Source organism: Macrotis lagotis, chromosome 3 (genome assembly GCF_037893015.1).
Source record: "Macrotis lagotis isolate mMagLag1 chromosome 3, bilby.v1.9.chrom.fasta, whole genome shotgun sequence".
In the NCBI taxonomy this organism is placed as follows: domain Eukaryota; kingdom Metazoa; phylum Chordata; class Mammalia; order Peramelemorphia; family Peramelidae; genus Macrotis; species Macrotis lagotis.
The window spans coordinates 110,532,695-110,550,922 of NC_133660.1; positions in this window are offsets into that span (position 1 = coordinate 110,532,695).

The following is an 18,228-nucleotide window of genomic DNA, read 5'->3' on the forward strand; positions in this document are numbered from 1 at the left end:
AGTCAGTGTTTTTTATATAGCCCCATAACATCTCCCTCTGTACAGAAACCATGGGGAAGAATACAGAAGGTACCAAAGAGGGAAACCATGGCCCAAAGATGAAAACCATTTGCCTCAAACTTTTACATCTTCCTGGTTGTCTAAAGTTCATCAGCAAAATCTGTACTTTTTAATTATTAATCATTAGTCTGGGGGACCCGATCCATAACTTTTAGATACCTTAAACTTGTGGCAGAAGTGAAAATGGTTCATTCAGATAGTGATTCTAAATTTTTTGTGGCAACAGGCACATCAATCAACCATCATTTCTTAAGTGTTTCCTTTGTGTGCTAAGTGCAGAGGCTACAGAAAAAAGGCAAAAAAAGAGGGACACTTTAATACTATTATGATAAGACTTTCCAAAGTTTGGTTAATTGCAATACAGAGAGAGGGAGAGAATTATTACTGATTAATATCAAATTATGATGATGTTGTCATGATGTCATGATAATTAGGGCAATGACATTATTGCTATTCAAATGTTATATAGATTATTGTTCATTGTAGGTAATATTAAAATATTTTAATTTTAATATTCTATATTTTTATCTGCAAATAAGAATGCTTATCTTTAAAAGTCAATTAAAATTCTATCAAAGGAATGTTGGAAGGATATAGGTTATAATATAAAGGGATTATAATGGCTAAAATACATTGGATATAGCCAGAAATAAAATGACAATTGCTTGAGGTCATGAAGGATATAGGAGCCAATTGGAACATGCACACTCAACATAAAACTCTCCCATACTCTTCATCTTTATCCATCATTCTGATTTTTCACAAGCAGTCATAAAAATTAGACTGCCCTAGCTTCAAAGATATGAATTATTATTCAGCACCAAATTGCAAAATTAGAGAATCTCATCACAGGGTGAGGTTTCAGAGGACAAGCAAATTGAATCAGGACCACTTGTTCAAACTAAAGTATACTCATTTCAAAATGAAATCTTATCTATATTTTCTTCTCACACTTTTTTTAGGTTTTTGCAAGGCAATGGTAAATGGCTTACCCAAGGCCACACAGCTAGGCAATTATTAAGTATCTGTGGTCAGATTTGAACTCAGGTACTCCTGACTCCAGGGGTGGTACTCTATCCACTGCACCACCTAGCCTCCCCTTTCTCACATATTTTTAAAAAATATTTCTCAATTACATTGTAATCTTGTCTAGGTTTTTCTTTTGTAAGTGTTATGGTGACTGGCAGGATGAAGGTCAAGTGTTTGACATTTTGATCCAACCCAACCATACTTGAACTAGAATTATCTCTTATAACATCCCCAACAAGTCATCCTTTAACTTCTGCTCCTATCAGACGGAATCCATTCTTTCCAAGGAATATTATTCTGTCTTTATACACTTTTCAAGCTTATTTTTTTCCCAAATGTCAAATGTAGATAAAGACTCTTTTACCCATTGTTCCTAGATATGCTTTTGAAACTAAGCAGAAAAATTCTCATGTCTTCCTTGGACAATATACCCTTATTTCCCTATTGATGGAACTTGTACCTCACTTCATATGGCCTAAAACCATAACAGCACTTTGTGCTAGCATGTCGCATTGCTGACGTGTTGAGATTTCAATCAACTAAAATTCTCATTTATTTCTCATTTAAAGCACTACACAACCTTATCTCCCCATCTTATAAAGTTTTTTTTAAATCAAGTATAAGATTTTCCATTTAATCCTCATGTAAATATATTCATCCCAATATTTTAGCCATTTGAAAATTTCTTTTTAGATCCTGATTCCATCAAACACGTTATTTTAAGCTTGTTTTGATTTCAATACTAATAGCTTGTATTTAATACTGCCTTTCACTGAAAATTTCAGAACAGGTCATACTTTATAGTCAGTGTATAATTAATTCAAATAATTGCTCTAAGAAGAAATAGGGCATTGCTATTTACAACTAACTGACTGAAAAATAAAGATAAACAAAAAGGTTAAAATTTGTTCAAGGTCAATTGTAGTCAGGTAAGCTGTTTCTCACATGACTGTTTTTCTAAAATGATATTTAAATGAAGTATCTGTGCTATCCGTCAGAAATGGATAACATTAATCTTCAATAATCAATGAAAATTTAGACAAGCTAGTGGTATAAAATATCTTGTTTCTTATATTTAATGTATATTGATTCCTCTAATGCCATAATACAATGTTTGCCTAGGACAATTCCTGTCAACTGAAAATTCTTATGATAATTTAGTTTGCCTTTTTTAATTTATTTTAAATGCTTTAACTTCAAATAAATCTTTGATAATAACTATTGCCATTCATCTTTATGACTTCCCAAATCTCATTCTTTGTTCTCACATGCAGAATACCATAGTGACATATCTCTTCCAACCAGCCCTTTCAGAATATTGCCTGAGGGTTCCTTTCTCTTCTGTCCAAACAATGTCAGAAACATTTATTTCAAGATCCAGGTGTAGTTCACTTTTTAAAACCTTTCATAGAATTCAATAATCTCTCTTGGTCTTTTCTAGCAATTTCTCCTCTCAAATCCCCCATTTTTGTAGTAGTTGTTTCTAATCTCTTTCTACTGATATTTTGTTCTAGAAAAAAATCATTTCAATTCAATAAGCATATATGACGTATTATAATATATACTGAAGGTACAAAGACACAAGTCAAATAATTCCTAACCTCAAGGAGTTAGACATTCCAAGAAAACAATTATTTATCATTCTTACCAACTTAAGTACAATTTCCCTTCATACTATAATAATAGCAGTAATAATAATAATAAATAATATCATGACATTTATGTATTGTATTAAGATTTACAAAAAAAGTTGCATGCTTTACCTCATGAATGTTAGTATTATATGATTTTTATAGATGATGAAATTGAGGCTTATAAAAAGTTAAGTAACTTTTTTTGGTCACACAGAGAATCAGTATAGTTAGATATATAGAATAAGATAGAGTCAAAAGTCAGACTAGGACTTTTGACCCCATTTCTACATAACAATGAAGAGTTTATATAAAGCCTCAGATCTATCATCCATAAAAGGGAGGTAATAATGCTAGCCCTTGCCTGATGTCTCATTATGGCACAGGTGACCTTAGAATGCAAAAAGCTGTATCAAGAGAGCAAGTTCTGTCATATATTACGATTATAGAATGGTTTCTAGCATGGTCCCAATGACAGACTCTATACTCGTTAACTAAGAACCAGTTTTGTGGAGTTTGTGCTTTAAAGGTAAAGATTTTTGAACATAGTAACTCTCAAAAATCTTTCTTAGAAAATATTTGAAAATAGTTTTCATTCTCATTCTTCAATAATCAACAATTGATTTCTTCTATCACTTGTAAATCAGGCTATTCTTAGTATTCTTCATCAGTCTTCTGGAATCATGATTGAAAATTTTGTGGATCAGAAGACAAGATTCTACTAAGTGAAAGCATTTGAGTCTCCCTTGATGAAAGAAATATTTAAATCAGCATGATCATAAGACATTGAAATCGTCAAGTAATTTTTTTTGTAAAACCAAACTAACAAAGACAAGTGCATTTTAAGAACTAGTAAATAAAATGAAGTTGATTTGTGTAAACAATAAGGGATGATGTATTTAAAAAGTATTAATTAGTACAAAATTAAATGCAAACAAAATAAATTGCAGACAAAATATTTTAAGTTCAACTCATATGAATTAAATAATACTTTTTATAGCTTTATTTTATTTTCCACAAGTGTAATGACACAATAGAGTCCCCCTTCTTTTCATTTCTTGTCCCAATAGAAAATTAAAATGTCATACCAATTTTAAAGAAAAAAGGGTTAATCATTTATTTCATGATTTAACGTATGATTGAAATTCAAAGATAATTGCTTCTATTAGACCTTTTATCTACCACTCACTCAAATAGCTTTGGAAATGCCCTATATCAGCATATACTTTACAGTTTTTCAAAACACTTTCAAATATCTTATTATGCTTGATTTTTAAAAATCTCTCTATGAAGTATATAGGGACAGTATTAATATCTTTAATTACAAATAAGGAAATTGAATTCATAGAATATAAATTAATGGTAAAAATAATAAAAGTAGTAGAAGTTTTAAGCTAAAATTTCCAAGCTAAAGACTTTTTCTATGACATGTCACTATCTAGATTCCTCTGATCAGTGATAAATGATAGGACTAGATGGCCTTTTACTGTGTTGAGAAAAACAACTTACCACAAGTAAGGTGACAAGCTAATATTTGCTTTGTATATTGAATTGAATTGAATTTTTGACATAAATTCATTTCTCAACATGAGAAGTATCATATAAACAGAAAAGTATCATACGAACAAAAAAAGGACTGAAAACCACCAGAAATCTTTAAATATAGATGGCTGGATTTGGTATCTAAAGCTTGGATTCAAATCACACCTCTAACACTAATAATGAGATGATGTCTATGTTCATGGACAAGACACAACTTCTTTGGGTCTCAGATAATCTCTAGGCCTAGGAATAGTTGTATACTTTAGTATGTTTACTGTTTTAAATTCAATACTAAGGACTCTAAAATCATAGTCTGAAAAAAAAAGCAATTTCAATTGAGTTGAGGCAAGCTGTTATCCATTCTATTCAAGAGGAAAAGGCTTCCCTGAGGATGAATCATAACATCTTAAATTCAAGGCAGAGGAGACTCATCGAAATAGAAATATTAATAAACTTCTCAACAGAAAGAAACTTGCCTTATTCCTTTCTGAATCCATTTCATGAGCAATATGACATACACATAATAGTTCCAATGTTTATTTAACTGAATTTTTGACATAAATTCATACATGTGAATAAGCGACTAAAGCATTGAATAAACAGATAGGTAGGAAAAGGACAGAAAATAAGTAGAAATCTTTAGATGGAGGAAAAAAACAAGCTCAGAATGGCATGTTTAGGAAATGTGATATTTGCTACTTTTAAATTCCTCTTCATACATAATTATCATTAGAATTGCCAGAGGAAGACTGAGAGCTTTTAGAATTGAAGGGTAAAAATAGAATAACTATGAACTCTCCAAAATGGGGAAGCTTTAAAACTTTGCCCACAATGTCTAGTAAATTTGGACTTTAAGGAGTAGGCCAGTGTTCAATACTTTAATGGGTCTATCATGTCATTGGTATGAGGATGCCCTCTAGTGGTATAGCTTGAAGTCAATTCAGGACTTTTGCAGTGTGATTCTTAGCCAGGAGTTTCTAGAATGCCTCCACAAAGCATCTACCAAACACATTGAGGCTTTTCTTTGAGAATTTTCGTGAATAACAGTGGGGCACTTGGGTTGTTTGCTTATTATTGTTGGCTTTTCTTGTATGTGTCCCTCTTCTACCCTATCTTACTTATATAGGCTACTTTTCACCATCCATTTTCCCTAATCTTTCTTCCAGCACTCTTTCCCTTTCCCATTCTTGATTAGGCACTAATTTCGGGTTAGAATATTCAGAATGGAGTCTAGAAGCCCCATTGGACATGCTGATCACACCATTTAGATGAGCAGGAAATCAAAACTTCAATTCTTTTAGGAATCTGGTGAAGGACTAATACCTTATAATTTTCTCTGTCATTAAGAACTAAAGATATCAGAAATGCAAATTAAAATGACAGTGAATTATCACCTCACACTTACCAGATTGGCCAAGATGAGAAAAGGGGGAAACCGATCAGTATTGGAGAGGTTGTGGGAATATTGGGACATTGATGCATTACTGAGTTATGGATGGATCCAACCATTTTGGCGAGCAATATGAACTATGACCAAAGAGCAATGAAATGTTCATTCCCTTTGACTCAGCAATTCCAATTCTAGGCTTATATCCAGAAGAAATCATAAAAAAATGAGAAAAGTCCTACATGCTCCAAAATATTTATAGCAGCTCTTTTTGTAGTGACAAAGAATTGGAAATTGAGGGGATGCCCATCAATTGGGGAATGGCTAAACAAGTTATGGTACATGAATATTATTTTTCTATAAGAAAAAATAAATGGTCAGATTCTAAAGAAGCATGGAATGACTTTACAGGATCTTATACTGAATGAAGGGAGCAGAACCAAGAAAACAATGTATACATTAACAACCACCATATGAGATGATCAACCTTGATGGAAGCAGCTCCTCTCAGCAGTTCAGAAAACCATATTAGACTGACTATAGACAATGTTATCCCCATTCAAAGGAAGAAAAATAAAACAACAAAAAAACCCTTCAGAATCTGATGAACACTTTATAAAATTATCTCTTATCCCTTATCCCTTAATCCTAATACCTCATACCAAAAATAATTAATCTGTAAACATGTTTATCAAAAATATGTATGTACAATGCTAGCCTAACTGTCCAGCACTGAGGGGAGGGGAGGTTGGGATGGGAGGGTGGAAGGAAATTTTCTAACTTAAAAATATAAAGGTGCATATAGATGAAAAAAAGAAAGAAAGAAAGAAAGAAAGAAAGAAAGAAAGAAAGAAAGAAAGAAAGAAAGAAAGAAAGAAAGAAAGAAAGAAAGAAAGAAAGAAAGAAAGAAAGAAAGAAAGAAAGAAAGCTATCAGGGCCTTACCATCCATGTCTTACTACTGTGTCTATCTCCCTGGACATTGCTAGCCAAACTGGGCACCCAAAGGACCCACCCATGCAGGCTGAAGTTGTATTATTGTGACAACTAGCACTTTTCATCTATTAAATGTATTTTCTTTCCCAATCAGATAGTAAACTTCTTGAGAACATGAGCTTTCTTACTTTTTCTATTTGAGTACTTATGCATTTGCTGTTTTTTGATTCATTCATGTTATCTTTGGCAATTTGGGGGCATTTTTTTGAGTACAAATCATCACTTATAAGATGAAGATTGCTTTGTTTTTTATCACTCATTTTTAGTATTAGATTATTCAATTAATTTTAATCTCTTTTTTCCCAAACCTTTATTGATTAAAATTTATTGCATTATGGTCTGAAAAGGATTCATTTAATATTTCTATTTTTCTGCATTAGCTTATGAGGTTTTATGACTTAACATATAGTCATTTTTTGAGTGTGTCATACATAGCTGAGAAAAAGCTATTCCCATTCAATTTTTTCCAGAAGTCTATCTCATCTAACTTTTCTAAAATTTGATCCAAGGATATCTAAGGAAATATCCTTATCTTCCTTCTTTGTTTATTTTTTTATTAGATTTACCTAATTCTGAGTGGAGAAAGTTGAGATTCCTCATTAGTATTGTTTTATATTTTTATTTCTCCTGTAATTTAACTTTTTCTTTAAGAATTTGGATACTTTGCCATTTGTTACATATATGTTTAATATTGATATTATTTCATTGTCAATGGTATTTTTTTTAACAAAATGCAGTTTCCCTGCTCATCTGTTTTAATTAAGTCTGTTTTTGCTTTGTGTGAGATCATGATTGTTACCTCTGCTTTTTTTTTTTTTTTTTTAAGTTCAGGAGTCCCCTTTTTTTATTCTATTTATTTCTTCCTTCCTCTGTGTAGGGCGCCGTCTGCCCGGAAAGACGGGTAACGGGCCCGGCATGGGAGCCCCGCTGCGGTGGCCGGCTCCCTCGCACCCCGCAGGGAGGTGGGACCGTGTCGTCGTGGTGGTCTCCAGGTCAGTCGGCTCGGGCCCTCGGGTGGCAGGCTCACTGGAGGTCCCAGACCACCCGGCATCCCCAGCTTCCTTAGACCTCATTGACACAAAGGGTATTTCTTGCAAACAGAATAATATTGAATTCTTTTTTTAAAATTGATTCTACTATCCTCTTCTGTTTTTATGGGTGAGTTCATTCCATTCATATTCACAATTATGATTACTAACTGTTTATTTCCTAATTCTCTCTCTCTCTCTCTCTCTCTCTCTCTCTCTCTCTCTCTCTCTCCCCCTCCTCTCTCTCTCTCTCTCTCTCTCTCTCTCTCTCTCTCTCTCTCTCTCTCTCTCTCTTCCAAAGTCTGTTTTGCTTCTGACCATTATCTCCCTTAATCCTTTTTTTTTTCTATCTACCTTTTCCCCTTCTCTTTTGTTTGCCCCTACCTCCTTTTAGGGTAAAACAGATTTTTATATCCAACTAAGTGCATATATTATTTCCAATAATTTTTGATAAGATTAAATTTCAGGTATTGATTACCACTTCTCTTCTTTGTAAAAGCTCTTCATTTTGTACCTCTTTAATGTGAGATAATTATCTGCATTCTTCCTCTCTCTGCCCTCTTCTCACAGTGCATTCCTGTTTCTCATCCCTTAATTTTATTTTTTAAAAAATCATAGTTATGTCATTCTCATGCTTTCTTTCTATATAAATTCCTTCTAACTGCATTAATAAGAATAAAAGTCACCATCTTCCTACATAGGGAAATAAAGATATTACCTTATTGATCCCCTTATGTTTTCTCTTTAATGTTTACCTTTTTAATGTTTCTCTTGAGTCTTCTTTTGAAAGTCAAATGTTCTATTTCAGCGTGGTCTTCTCATCAAGAGAGCTTGAAAGCCTTCTATTTTGTTTAATATCTGTTTTTCACCTGAAGGATTATACTCTGTTATATTGAGTCTATTCTTCTTGTTTACAGTTCCTTTGACTTCCAGATTATACCAGTTGATGTCAAATTCATTTCCTAACAACTTTACTGTTCAGGTTCATCATGAGCTCTGGTCTTAGTAATGCTACACTCGAGGTTCTCCTATTCTTACATTTGATCAACCAACCTAGGTCCAGCTCCATGTATATATATAACCCTATTTTAATTATAAACACTCAAGATTTCTGCTTGGGTTCTATACAATATTGTTTGAATAATTTATATGGGAGGTTTTGGTATCAGAAGATTTCAATATTGACGCTATGCGTGACCTTGACTTTTTGGATTTCTAGTTCCTCATATGTAAAATGAAGAGATTGAATTAAGTTATTGTTATTATATGTTCTAATTCTTATTCCTATGATCATAGTTGTGAGAAATTCCCATTAGATATGATTCTTTTTCTATGCAAACTAAAATAGCAAGTTGATTTTCTATAGATCCTCCACCACCAAGGTTATCCATGCAATCTTTGATTAAGACTGGTAGAAAATAATTTATTCTCATCCTTTTGTGGACCAGAAAATGTACTTCAAATTAAGATGATTCCTAGGAAATCTAGTCTTTGCTTTTTCTTATATTTTAGAAGTCAACTAAGTTCTAGGGAAGGCAGATCCCAGGATATAATCCAAAGCAAAATTATCAGATGAGCTCCAGAACCCACCCATCCTATGTCTTGGCAAGGGTTTTTTTTTTTTTTGGTAAGTTTTTTGAAGCTGGAAAATTGAGATCAATCCCAGACCTATACAAGTCAACTCTGGGACTAAGATCTAGTTGACATGATCTGCTTCTACTGTGGAACAAGACACTCCTAATGCAACCTTTTCCCCTATGTATTTGGAATGATTTAGGAACTAAATTTTGGTGGGAGAATTGAGATGCAGTAGGAGATTTTAGATTTTTTTAAAAATTATTTTCTTCCAACACAGATACCATTCACCTAGGTAGAAACTGAATATGTTCCCTTTCATAGAGGGGGAACCATCTTTATTAATAGCAAATTCTATGTTTTGTTGTATTCAAGGAGGCATAGATCAATGTCCCCAAATCACTTCTGGTAATCACAGTGCCAGGGTAATAAATACATGACATGCAAGAACCCAGCCAGGAATTCAATACTATTGATGGCTATCAGATAGGCTGCAATTGTTTCTGGATGTGCCAGAGCAATTGTATAGTGAAGGGCATTTTATGGTTAAAAAAGGAGCCAAGGTATCGGTCCAGATAGCATATATCCCATCAGTAGTGTTGACCTTCATTCTCCCCCTTTACTTTCTAAATTAGTTTTGTTTGACTCACTGTGGTTTTCTTCTGTGGCAATCAACCTCAGGGGATAGATTTTATTTGTGTATTCTCTGGAAGATTGACGATTTCTGGGGAGACTTTACTTCTGTCAGAAAAATCAATGCAGGAATTGGTCCATTGGGACATTCAGCCTCGGGCTTACTGGTTAATTTATACTGGAGAGCTTTACCTGGAATATATTCTGTACCTGAATTAGGAACTAGTGGTTAAAAAAAAAAGAATACAAGAACTGACAGTGATGGATTTAGGTAGAGCAATTTAGAAGACTATACTTATATATTTTCTTAGCAAGTTATTAAAGCCCTTTAGCATTAGAAACAGCTATTCTGGCTCAAAGTCCTTACAGTTAATTTTACATTAATTAAGGGGAGGCTAGGTGGCACAGTGGATAGAACACCGGCCCTATGGATATTACGCCAGCCCTGGAGTCAGGAGTACCTGAGTTCAAATCCGGCCTCAGACACTTAATAATTACCTAGCTGTGTGGCCTTGGGCAAGCCACTTGACCCCATTTGCCTTGCAAAAAACCTAAAAAAATTTTGCATTAATTAACATTATAACTTTATCATCCATCTATCCATCTATCTATCCAGCTATCTTATCTGTCTATGTATCTACCTACCTATCTATCTGTTTATCTAGCTATCGTCTATGTATCTGTTTTGCTAGCCAGCTACTAAGGTGTAAGGTAAGCAAAAGTAATACAGAAAGTTAAAAAAAGAATTGATTTCAATACATATAAATGGCGGAAATATATATATATATATATATTATATATAATGTGTACACACACATATACACTATTTTCTGAGATTAATTTTATACACACACACACACACACACACACACACACATATATATATATATATACACACATATGACATCATTGATCTCTATCCCTTCAAAGGAAAAGAGGAGGAAAAAAATGAATATCAGGGAATCAGTATGTTGATATTTTGTTAGTCATGTTCCCTGAGGTTAAAAACCTTTGAAATAAAATAAGTTGTTTATCAGCATTCAAACTGCAGAGTAGGAGTCATCTCACAGTGAAGGAGGCCTTATCAAAGGGAATTCTTCATGGGTCACAGATTATAGATAATAATACCATCTCTTTCTTTTCATTATCAAACAATATGTAAAAGACTCCCTATTGCCCGACATATGGGCTTCCTATGGGATCTCTCCACTATGGAGTTAAAGCTTCCTTTTCATGGATTCACTGCTTAAAGCTTCTATATATAGAACTAAAGAGAAGCTGTTAAAGCTGGTTGGGAAAGCAGGACAGAATTGAAACAGACCTTAGACAGCATCTTATTATCATCATTTTGCAGATAAGGAAACTTTCAGAGAGGGAAACTTATTCAATGTCATAGCATAAGTTAAAAGTGGTAGGATGATGATTTGAGGCCAAATCTCATATCCTGGTCTAGTGCTTCATAAATGTTGAAGCAATAAATGTCTATGAGATGAAAATTGACAAGGGAAGCAATGTGCGATTGCTAGCAAATAGGAATACATGAATTACTTCAAGTGCTCCTCACTAACTTTAATTGATATAAAATATATTAAGAAATTATAAGGGGCAGCTAGGTGGCGCAGTGGATAGAGCACAGGCCTTGGAATCAGGAGTACCTGAGTTCAAACCCAGCCTCAGACACTTGATAATTACCTAGCTGTGTAGCCTTAAGCAAGCCACTTAACCCCATTGCCTTGCCAAAAAAAAAAAAAAAAACAAAACTAAGGGAAAAAAAAATTATAGACCACTTTCAGAAAACTAAAATTGGAAACCTTTATTCAATTCAAAATATGCAAGCATAATAATTTGAGAGAAAAAAAAGAAAGGAAAATAGTTCCCTGTTTTGGGGTAGAGAGAACTCGCGACCAGAACTGATACATTTACCTGACATTGTTTTCATTATTTTGAAAATTATATGATCCTAGTCTTAGTTTTGCTACTCCAGCTTTTTTTCTTGATTAATTACACAGAGTGTTATAAAACTTTAAAAATCAACTTAATTATATTTAAATATATGTACTTATATTTATACACATACACATATATATATTACATATGGATGCTACACTTCTGCTGATATGATTAATTACAAGAAGTGCCATGTAACTTTCAAAATAAATTTAATTATATTTATATATACATTTATATATCTACAGATAGACATATTTACATATTATATATGTATACATGTATATTTATAGGTTTGTATATATATATTATATTTATATTACAGATAAAGTACTAAGTCTAGAATCAAAATCTGAGTTTAAATTTTTGTAATAACTGTGTGATTCTGAGTAAATGAATTAATTCTCCCAGACTTAGTTTCTTCATCTACAAAGTAATGGTATCTACCTCACAGGGTTGGTTTAAAGAGGACATACATATACATATGCATATGCATGCATAATTCATGTATGCATATGCATATCTAATATGCACATGTGTGTAGGTGTAAAATATATTTGCTCAGACTTAAGTGCTATATAAATTTTACTTATCATTTATTATTATCATTTTAGGGTTATATTAAAGAGTATTATAAAAATTGAATAATGTAAAAACAATTCTGAGAAGTTTAGGGATTATGGGTATAAAGGCTCTAGTCTTCAGATCATACCTTTATACTGAGAAGGGTCCTCAGAGATGATTTAGTCCAACTATTATTTTACAGAGCAGGAAACAGATTTAGAGAAATAATATGACTTGTCTAAGTTCATTCTCATAGAAAGTGATAGAGTTAAGATTTAAATTCTGGTCCTCTGATTTTCAAAGTATTGCTTTTTTCTCCATTAGACTGCCTTTGAACTCCCTGTGAAAGTTTGTCTGGATACCTAGTTTTCCAGATAACAATTAGAATTATATGACATTTAACTGAAAAATTACTGACTTTGTTTATTTTGGACAAAGAAAACACTCACAATATTCTTCACTTTGCCAACCATGGCACTCTGTTAAATTTTAAAATAGTAACTTAAAATCTCAGATGAACTTCCAATTAATTAAACTTTCTGTATACACTGCTTTTCTTTAAAGACAATTTAAACAGTTTCAAACTTATTCTAATATAGTCCTTCACTTTTTGGTGTCTGTTATAATAAATGCACAATGAAGGGTTTGTTTCTTTTTGCAAGAATAATTTTCCTTTTCTAAGTACAGCAAATAGGATGAATGATTGTTAAAAATAAAAAAGTGGTGAAACTGTGCTCTAAAAAATCATTTTTGGGCTCATTAATGACCACAAGAAACACAAACCCTTTCTTTTAGGTAGCATGTACCCAGTGCCACACTTGTTTTTAATAGCAAATGAGAAACTTGTTATGTTTGGTTTCCTGTTTTGTTTCGATTAGGTAACTTTTGGTTGGAATTTGTTATGAAAGAATATCTATCCTGAAAATCCAGTAAATATTTGCCCAACATCTCTGCCAGTTTTCCTGGTTTTTCATTTCCTTTAAAATGCTTTCTCTTGCTGTAATAAAACAGTGGGCGGTGTGCTGATCCACACACATATACATGCATGCACACGTGTGTATATAGTATGTGTCATATATGTATGTCATGTGATTTATAGTCAGGAAAACATACTATCATGGAACTCATCCTATATACCCAGAATTATTCCAAGGGAGACCAAGAACATACCAAACTTTCCCACATAAAATTTACAGTTTTATTAAATTTTTATGTGTCTGGATCTTTCCAAGTCTCATGTGGTGACTGTTGATTCCTGCCAACTGTCTATTGCTTGTCTCCACAAAGGTACAAAAGCAACTTCAATGAAACTATTAGAGAAATGCTCCTTTCTTTTCTCCTAATCCTCTTTTGTATATATAGAAAAAGAAAAATGAAAACTTTCAAATCAAATTTAGCTTATGTAAATAAGTGATCAAATTATGCCCAAATTATACCTTCATGGTGTATATCCAGGTTTTCTAAATCTCTTTCAATTAAGTAATGGTATTAAGGGAATACAAGAAATCATATGTGAAGTTTATTGTCTAAGAATCTTAGCCAGTGAGATTATTGCCATGATAAGAAGTGGAGCCCAATTTAAGAAGTTTCATAGTATTCCTGGTGAGAGGAATCCAGTGCCTCAGTCTGCAGCCAGAATGATTCCCATAAGATTATTGATTAAAAACAAAAGGCTGGCTGAAATCAAATAATGAATCACATCCCACCTCCATGGTATGTTGGACAGATCCACTATTGGTATTCATGGGATGACTTGGCAAAAAAACTATATAAGATTAGAAGGTTGGACTGTGTTGCAAAATATGTTGTTGGAAAAAGCACCTACATGAGTTGGGTTACAGATTCTTCAATGTAAATTAAAACTTTCATATAGCAGGGACTGAAAAATAATTGTGAAATTAATTCATTACAGTGTAGCTAACTGCCTATAAACCTTCTAAAAATTTTCTAGCTGTCCTTGTTTTTACCTCTTTTTCCTCTCTTCCTTCCTTCCCTTTCTCCTTGCCACCTCTTCCAGATCTATACATGTCATCCTAATCTTTCTTCTCTTCTGAGATTATCACAACTGAAGTTGCATCTACCCTTATTACCACTACAGTCTTTTTAGTCACCCAGGTTCTATTATCACTATGTCGGTGTTGGGGTGTAAAAAAGAAAATAGTTATGTAATTTTAACTGACTTTTAGAGGAATGGCACAGAGATAAAATTCTTAGACTGGAGCCTTGACTTCAAATGATGCCTCAGAGACTTATTAGTTGTATATCTCTAACTTTATAATTGTCTACCTTGATTTTCACAACTGTAAAATGGAAATAATAACATCATATACCTCCCAGGGTTATTATGTGGATCAAATGATATAATATTTATAATCACTTAGCAGAGTAGCTAGCACATAGTAGGAACTTGATAAATCCTTCCTTCTTTCCTTTCTTCCTGAATTCTTTCTTTCCTTCTTTCCTCTCTTCCTGCATTCTTTCTTTTCTCCTTTCCTTCCTGTTTTCTTTTTTTTTTACAAAAATATTTATAGGACTTACCATAGAATTAGACTAAAAACTGAATTTCTCTCATTTTAAGAATTTATAGGGGCAGTTAGGTAAAGTGGATAGAGCACCAGCCCTAGAGTCAGGAGGACCGGAGTTCAAATTCAGCCTTAATAATTACTTAATAATTACCTAGCTGTGTGATCTTGGGCAAGTCACTTAACCCCATTGCCTTGCAAAAAAAGAAAACTTTTATGAAAATTATTAAATTGGATTCATGTGTCATCATGGCAACACATCACTGTTTGAGAGTCTTAATCAATTAAGAGCATAAATCATGGCTTGTGTTTCCTTAAAACCATTACTTAATAGAAAGAAATTTGGGAGGAAAAAGCTACTTTTCCTTCCTATTACCTCATTTTACTAAAGTAATATCAGGTAAAACTATTATCTCTCATCAGTCACAGTATCCTTGGGGTCACATGCCTCCACTATAATTAAGTTATCCATGCCTCTCTCTAAAGGCCTATCACCATCCCATTCTCTAGGTTTTCCCCTCTCCATTCATTTTTCACATAATTCACCCAAGTGGTTTGACTATGTTACTTAATAAACAGCCTACATAGCTACTCTTTTGCTCACAGGATGAAATTCCAATATCTTAGTCTGATATTTATGAAGTTCAACAATTATACCTTCTCTTAATTGATTTTGCTATATGTTATTGAACTATGACTAATTTCCTAATCTCTATTATTACTTTCATTTTATAGATGAGAGATATGGTTTTCAAAGATACTATCTTTCTGTGGTCAAACACATAAAGCAGATTTGAATGTGAACTGATATAACCTCCAAATCTACTGAAAATTCCAGTATGTCACAGCAATAAATGCTTATATTGAAGAATAATTAAATATAGCAGGAACAGAGGAAGGGATATTATTGAAAACAATCATTTAGAATTCCTCCATTATTTCATATTCCTTTGCAAATTGACAATAACATTAATGATGACCAAGTCATATCCTCATGGAGTTATTCCCATGATTGCTAATTTAGTCATCAGACCTTTGAACTAATTTTCAATCTATTTTCTCTCTTGGTATTTCTGTTAAACTTTCTTTAGAATTTGTGATTCAGTCTTCTCTGCATGGTGACTGAGAATTTATGCTAACTAGTTGCCATTTTTAAAGACTTTGCTTCCTTCTCTAAATCATTCCACAATCGAGGGTCTGAACAACCTAGAATAAAGCTATATCTGCTTTATATTATTCATTACTAAATGTTCTCCTTTTCATAAAACAACAAAAAGCTCCAATATGATACATAAATCATTTTCAAGCAAGGAAAAAATTGGAGAGAAAGGAATCAATAAAGAATGGTACCTCCTATTCTGAGTCTGAACTTAGAGATTGTTCCCTAGAGCTGTAAATGTCATCTTTAGCTTAGAGCTCTGTGTCACTTTTTCTTAAGATTCTTGCTACCTGTATGCACACCCTTGTATGAATTCTTTTAAAAGAAGAGGGAAGCAGTAGGTGGAGGAAAGACAATATCACTTTTATTTCCTAGACATAATGTTGACTTCCTTGAAAATAGTTTGTGTATATTTTTGAAACTTTCAGATATTTTATGTGGAAGAGAAATTTTAGAATAAATAATGCCCTGAACCACAGAGCATTATTCATAGTTTTTTTTTAGATTTTCATTTGATCATTGAATTTACATATATATATATTGATGACTTCATATATTCTTAGAACTGGGTGACCTTATTCTTAAACAGCACAGTCTACCTCAAGGGATGTCCAATGAGTGATTGTTGACTGATAAGAACCTCTTCAGTTCCTTGTTATTTACAGGTTGATACTCTTGATTTTTAATGCCAATATAATTATTTGTGTAGCTGTGGAGACAATTAAGATTCTTGTTTTATGTTTCTGAGAATTTATAAGCAGTTAGAAATTTTAAAAATACTATTCTAAGCAACCATTTAAAATATCAATTGTAAACCTCAAAACTATGTCTCTATGATAGCAAAAGTAGAATTCTATGATTTATATATTTTGATAACTATTGGCAGCCAGAATAAATGACTAGGGTAATTGGAGCTTTTCTTTTTTTCTTTCATTAGCAAAATTGTATATTGAGTTCTCCAAATGAGAACTTTATTTTTATTTTACTTTATTTTTGTAATCATGGACTTAGAGACCTGAGAAAACCAGAAGTGGGAGTAAAGTGAAAATCAAATTACCATTTTTTTTGACATTCCATGGTCTATATCTCCTGAGATCTATGGACTGATATCAGGAGGTCCATGAAATTCAAGGGAGGGAAAGACTATGTCTTTAATTTTGCTTTATTTCCTTCAAATATTTAAAAATATTTTGAGAAGGGTTTCAGAGACTTCAATTGACTATCAAAACATCACATACACAGAGAGAGAGGGAGAGAGAGAGAGAGAGAGAGAGAGAGAGAGAGAGAGAGAGAGAGAGAACTCCTGTAGGAAAAAAAAAGAGCAAAAGTGAGGACTATTAAATTCTATAAGTTCTTATTATTTGTTTTAAAAAGTTTAGTTGTTAAATGTATTTTAAAAACAAAAACCACTCCCACAAACAACCATTAAATTTGGTTAAAAGAACTAGTGGAATTCAATCAAAATAATTAGCATTTAATTGTGGGCTTTTTTTTGGTTTATTCTTTTTTTTTGTTTAGTGCTTGGTTATTTATTTATATATTTATCCATTGATTTGTTTATTTGTCTCTTTAGTTGTTTATTTTAAATGCAGGTAATGCTGGAAGTCATTAGCTCTCTGGATTTGATATCAAGAAATGGACATCTGGTCTGGTTTGTATGATCAGTTCTTTGGTCCTAAGGAAATAATCTAAGACATTTTAAGAATTCCACTTTTGAAACTGAGTCAGTTAACATCTATGTCCCTCCAGCAACTTCCTAAGACTAATGTACTTGACCATGGACAGAACTGTGATATGAATTTTCCTTTCCCTAGCCCTACAAATTGGCATTTATAAACATAATTGGTTAGCCATCACAAGGTCTACTATGTAGGTAGTTTTTTCTTTCCCTGCAAAAACTACAATAAATATAATAACAAATTATTTTTTTCATACCTAAGACCTGTATTTTGTATTCAATCTTCAGTAATTAACTTAGTTTAAAGTTTTTTAATAAGCAAATCTTAATTACTTTCCTCATTCCCTATGGAAGATGCACTTATCTCATGAATTTTTTCCCATTCCCAAGACCTATTTTTTGTTTCCAATAATTGCAGTTTGATGAAATTATCTTAGAGCATCTTTAAATAGCATATGCGATGTGATCATAATGCATGG